Source organism: Rhinolophus ferrumequinum, chromosome 13, assembly GCF_004115265.2.
Source record: "Rhinolophus ferrumequinum isolate MPI-CBG mRhiFer1 chromosome 13, mRhiFer1_v1.p, whole genome shotgun sequence".
Lineage (NCBI taxonomy): Eukaryota > Metazoa > Chordata > Mammalia > Chiroptera > Rhinolophidae > Rhinolophus > Rhinolophus ferrumequinum.
In genome coordinates this window covers 55,422,140-55,428,139 of record NC_046296.1, presented here as the reverse complement: position 1 = coordinate 55,428,139, position 6,000 = coordinate 55,422,140, and the positions used below count along the sequence as shown (strand labels likewise).

At 48.2% G+C, this 6,000-nt stretch overlaps 1 protein-coding gene across 4 annotated transcripts in view; it reads left to right on the top strand.

Annotated features, from left to right (window-relative positions):
* Positions 1 to 663: 663 nt before the first annotated feature.
* The window catches only part of NCOA1 (nuclear receptor coactivator 1), a 209,816-nt gene continuing 204,479 nt past the window's right edge, over positions 664 to 6,000 (top strand). For 2 of the 4 annotated variants that reach the window (XM_033124416.1, XM_033124419.1), the window contains exon 1: positions 1,093 to 1,211. The gene's annotated coding sequence lies outside the window, so the exon portion shown is untranslated. Of the gene's footprint in view, positions 682 to 1,092; positions 1,212 to 1,648; positions 1,732 to 6,000 lie in introns of those variants that run through there. The other 2 variants (XM_033124418.1, XM_033124417.1) reach the window with 2 other exon arrangements.

The window sequence follows — 6,000 nt, the reverse complement described above, 5'->3', positions numbered from 1 at the left end:
ATAAGGGATGCTTTTCAGATAAAGCCATCATGGCACAGAAAGCCTGTTCAGCAGCTGTTTGATTCCTCTGGTGACAAGAAACACTCCACTTTTGGAAGTAGCACTTCCATTACAGAATAAAAAAAAGCGGGTAGAAAAGAAGAAAGGTGTGGGCCCTCTTGAGGGGAAAGCTCTGTCAACGTTAGACATTTTGGGTAATTCACAGAATTGCCGAGCCAGACGTGTCAGTCAGATCTTTTCATCTGTGAAACGAAACGAAGGGGGCAGATGATCTTTCTTTCCCCCTGTCTAACAGCCTGTGAAATCATCTAGGCAACCACCTCCCAATTTTACAGAATAAAAAACAAGGGCCGCGGGATGTGTCTAGCTCAAAGTAATACAACAAATTAGTGGAGGTACTGGCCCAGAACCGACTCCTCCCCGGTCTACAGGGCCGCTCGCCGCTCCACAACCTTCTCTGCAGCGAGAGGCTGCAGGCCGGGCGGCCTAGCTGAAAGCTCCCTGGGGTTCGAGGCCGCTTCCCGGCAGCAGTCAGAGGAACGCCCCGAGGGGAGGGGAAGAGTTAGGGCCTCCTTTCCCACACTTCGTTAGGACGCGGGCCCGGGCGGGACCACGGAGCCCTCTCTGGGACCTGCGGCCGGCAGAGGGCGCGGGACGGCTCCTCGCTCCGCCGCCCAGCAGGTGGGGAGCGCGCTGCCCCGGGCGCTCCGTCGGAGCTCGCGGGCACCAGGTCGCGGCGGCCCCGCGGGGCCGAAGAGCGCAAGGGCAGCGCGGCGGACGGGGCGGGGCGGCGGTGGAGCGGGCGGGGCGGTGGAGAGGGCGGGGCCGCCAGTGGGGGGCGGCGGCGGCGGCGGCAGCGGCGGCGGCGGAGGAGGAGAACATGGCGGCCGCGGAGAGCGGCTGAAATGCCTGTTCTTCAGGCCAGGCGAGCGGGAGTCTGACGCGATTCACCCAGCCCTCCCCTCAGACGGCTGGACCGCGGCCTCGAGCGCCTCGGCCGCCTTTTTCCTTGCTCTCCTTCGAGCGGAGGCTGCGCCGGGTCCGTTTTGCATCCCCCTGCGGGGGGACCCCTGCTCCGGAGGAGGGGGCCGGAGAGCCGCGGAGGCGGCGGGCTCCCGGCCCGAGGAGCGGCGGAGGCCGCGGCGGTGCCGCCACGATTGCGGGCGAGCGCGGCGCCCGTCAGCGCGGCCCAGAGGCGGCGGCGGCGGCAGGTGAGTGGCGGGCGGCGGGCGCCGAGCCTCCTGGTGGGTGCAGCTGTCACGAGCCGTGCGGCCGCCGAGGCCCTAGGGGGCGGGGAGCAGCTGGCGCCCCTCCGCCCCCTGCTCTCCTTTCTCTAGGTTCCGTTCCCCCTCCCACTTTCCCCGAGTTCTCCCTGGCCTCGCGCGGCTGGAGGGGGCGGAGGTCGCAGCTGTCACGGGCACCAGCTGGGGGCTGCGCCCGCGGAGGGAAATTGCTGCAGCAGCGACTTCTCTGCTCCCTTTCCCAGTTGCCCTAGTTAGCGCGGACAGGGCGAGCATCCGCGGAGGGTGCGCGAGGCTCGCGGCCGCCGGCCCGGCGTGGGGAGCGGCGCCCCGAGCCCGCTGGTGTTCCCCGCCGCCGAGAGGGGGAGCCGGAAGTCGGCGCGGGCGCCCCTCGGCCCCGGCGAGCGCGGTGACCTTGGCCGGCGGGTTAACCTCTCCGAGTCTCGCCTGCCTGGGCTGCGAAATGGGGATGACGATGGCGTGCCTTTCCGTAAGCGCAGTCTTCGACGGCGCTTCTTTTTACCCCGGCGCACTGTTTTTTGGGGTTTTTTTTGTTTGTTTGTTCTTCTCCCGACAAGGGATTTCGGAGGAGAAATGGGATGGATAAGTGAGATTTTGCTGTTAGGGATAGGGTTTTGGTCCGCTTCCCAGGATTCTGTTGAAAGGACCTAGGAAAGGGAGCAAACATGTTGATTGCACGGTTGGGAAGTGGGATAGGTTAATGGTCAGCGACAGAACTGGAGCCGTCCTCTAGTCTCTTGGAAGAGAAATGGAGAAACCGGACACCAGGGTCCCTAGTCCTTACTACCCAGCTTTGGTTTCTTCCTTTTTTTTTGTTTTTCATGTATGCATGTACGTATGTATATGTACGTATGTATGTATGTATGTATTTTAAGCAGTCATTCCCATGGGCTAGGCGCTGCCTAGGCTGACAGTGTTAGAGGAAGACGGAGGGTTTAACAATAAATCCTCTGTGTGTGTGTGTGTGTGTGTGTGTGTGTATGTATGTATGTAACAAGGACAGTCCACGGTGCTGTGGCTGCAGAGTTTGGTGGGGAGGAAAACTTTAAGATGAAGCTCTTAGCCTTTTGTGCTTGGCTCTCCTCGTTCATTGTAGAGGCGTTGAAGAGGCAGGTGTCCTTGTGAAGAAGGTGACATTTTTTCTTTTAAGACGGTGAATTTTTAATGTCGAGTGTGATGATGGCGAACGAAGGGTTCTTGAGTGAATAGCAGTCCCGGCACCCGCTGTGGATGCCCAGAGTAATCTCTGTGGCGATGATTTGTAGGGGCTGAGGCTTACACTTCAGCGATTAAGAAATCTTCAAGTGTCTGTGTAAGAAATTGCTGTGCGGAAGCCTAGATTATATTGGACTCATGAAGGCATGGATTTCAAGGGTTAAATTTGTTTGAGGTGTGTCTCCTCTTCTGGAATTGGTTGGAGGTTTGTCTCAAAAAAAAAAAAAAAAAAATGTTGGCCAAAGGGGCCTCACAGCTTATTTCACAGAAGCTATGATGTAGTAGGAAGGGGGTCAGATTTCTTCATGTTGAGAATAATGTGAAAAGAAAGTATTTGCTTGGATCTTTTGGCTCTTCAACTAGAAATAGTTTTGGGTTAAAGGTAGCACTGGGGTGTGATTCAGCTTAATAAATGGGCATTCTTTGAACTATGTGTTATAAACTAGATTCAGTTGGAAGTGTTTCTATTTTATCTCCTGTACTTTGTGGAAAGATATAATTTGGTTTTACGAACTAGTGTCTAAAATGTTTTCCCTCCATTTCTTATTCAGACTTTATGCTTTGGGAACAGTGGATCAAAAAGGGGGACTGAATAGAGAATCTGTGGTTTGAAGAGAAGATTCAGGGGTGCTGCTTATAAGAACAGGTGTTTGGTTTGCTTTTTGTAGACATTTTGTACAACTATTTTATTTCATTTATTTAACTCACAATAAAGTTTGGTTTTTAAGGTGCAAAACTTGAATTTTACATAATTTATAGTTAATCTGTCCCTCATTTCTTTCTGAGAAAATCTGTAGGATTGTGTCTGTTAAACTGCTTTTTGTGTGGTTTAAGCCAAGGGCATACTTTAGATCTGCATTTTTGGGTAAGTGGTTTTGTTGAAAAAAAGTGCCTGATGGAACTAATGGTGATTGTTCCACTTAAACTGGGATTATATAGACAATGCATTTTCCTCCCTATTTCTGCCAGTATTTGTTTTTCTTTCTCCCTCAATTCCAGGGTTTCATTTCTAGAAATCTGGGCTTGAAACAGAAGCAACAGTTTGTATAATCCCAAGAATTTGCTTATGCCAGGAAGCTGTAAGGGTAGCATGAAGTGGGTGTGATATAAAGATACTGCTACTACTTAAGACATTTAAGTGTAGAGGGAGTCTAGGGTCAAACGTTAACTTTTGTTGAATTTCCTGTTTTCTATGTACGAGTTAGTCTTTTGGTGGGTAGAGGATTGGGTTGCTCTCTTGCTGACTGGTATGTATTGTGAAAGCGCTGGCAACATTTCACGCTTTTGCTCTATAGGGAAGGGTAGTAAACAAGCCTAAATAATTTAAAGATGTTCCCAGGATGGAATGTTCTCTGCATGTACTCTAGATCCTGCTAATCCAGTGATCGGTCTTCACCAGGACTAAATGTTGAGCAAGTGATGAGGGTGGTGTAGAGGTGCTGAAAGGGAAGAGAGGATAGGATATTGGACAGTCCTTGAAAATCTTTTCACTGTTGGACGATATCTCAGAATATGATTTATAATTGGTTTTTAAGAACACTTCAATTTCACATACCTTCTCTTAACTACTACTTCTGTCCCTACTTTAGTTTGTCTTTTTCCCCCCATCCTCCAAGGGCTCCATATTGTTGGAATATGTTGCATATCTTATGGAGTTGTTGGCTTTAAACCATATGGCCTAATGTAGCCTTCATTTTACGGCAAGTGTGGGAGGTCAGTACAAGTACACACCATCAGTTAGAATCCCCCAAGTCATGGGGTGCAGGAGATCCCCAGGATGCTTAGTATTGTCTTGGCAGTGATTTTTGCCTTCTGCATATGATAATGCACAGGAATTCTCAGAGGGCCGTCCACTGCTTTCATGGCAGAAGTCCAAAAACATGTAGAGGGCTCCTTTTTACATTGCCTGCAAATATCGGGCATGGAGGGGAGTGTGGGATTGGATGAAATACCTGTGTTTCAGGAGTTGAATGACAGAGCATTATATCTAGTCTGGTCTGCAGAACTGTTCAAATTTCTCCCCACCTCGTACAGCTTTCCTACATATTTGGACAGACGAGGCATTAGGGAAGGATTTCTTTATTGCTTCTGTCCCAGGTTAACCAGTAGCTTAGCCCTTGGTCACTGGTCACTGAGGATGGGCCTCGTGGTCTCTGACCTTTTTTTTACCATTAGAGGGGAGGTCTAGTCATTTCAAACCTTCCTTTTCCCTTCTTTATATTTCAGTTAGACTTTGTGCCTTTCTCTCAACATAGGAGTCGAGGTCATAAAATGGTCTGAGCGCAACCAGGTACCATTCGTGGTTGTTTAGTTTAAGAAGGAGGTACAGGTTTTTTCCTATCGTTTAGTTCTGGGCAACGTTTTGTTGGTACACAGTATTTGGATTAATATAGAGTCCAAAATGACTACTTTATGCAGGATACGTGGTTGAACAAGAGAAATTATTACAAAACACTGACAACGACATGTAAATCCAATTCTAGAAGTGCAAGTAGAGTGGGTTGTTGTATCCATGTTTCCTCCCCCGTACGCCCATCTGCAATACAGTATTTTTGAGGCTTCTTGAAGTGACAGGCTTTTAGAAGAGCTTAGTGTGGTTTTCCTATTTCACAGATAAATAGCTTATGCCAAAACAGAAGCTATAGTCACCCAAGGAGTTGTGGAAGACTTGAAATTACTCGGTGTAGTCACCCGCAATCTTTGATATGTTTTGATACAATCACTCCCTATGGGTATATTTCAGTGTGGAGGGTGGGAAAGTTGGGCTTTCCTGAGAAGTCTTGGACCTGACACACTGGGAAAGGACAGACCAGACTGGTAACAATAGGTGCAAGCACAGAAGTGAAATACGCCTGTTAACAGGAGTCTAAACCAGAATTCTAATAACCCTGGAGTATCCAGTGTTTCCATAGTGATACTGCATTTTTGTATAATTTTGAAGCAATTTTAAAGCTTCTTTTGGAAATGGAGGTTTGACTCCAGATAGAGGGGATCGTGTCCTGATCTTCCAGATACTTAGTAGATATGCGTATAACCTTGGGCAGTAATTTAACCACATTAAACCTTAGGTTTTCATGTTTAAAATTGGAATAATGCACTAACCCTCATATTGTTGTGATCTTTAAGTTAACTTACTATATTAAGTAACATGATATGTTTAGCATAATGATTGGTACATAGTTAAGACTTTAATACTTACATTTCTATAACTTAAACACATCACTATCTATTCCATCACCAAATACTCTGATTCTTTCTTTTGCAATGTCTTGGATTTCCCCTTTATTCCGGACTCCCATCAATTTAGTGCTCCTGTCATTTTGCACGTGGGGTAATGAATGTCACCTCAACTTTGTAAGCCTGAGTTTCTTTATTGTAAAAATGAGCATATTGGTCTGATTTTACATTTCTTCTTGTGCTAAAATTTTATGATTTGTAGGTTTATAGCTGCTTGCCTGCTTGCACGTCTCTAATTTATCCTACATAGTAATGCTGAAAAAATTTCTTTCTAAAATGTTTTTTG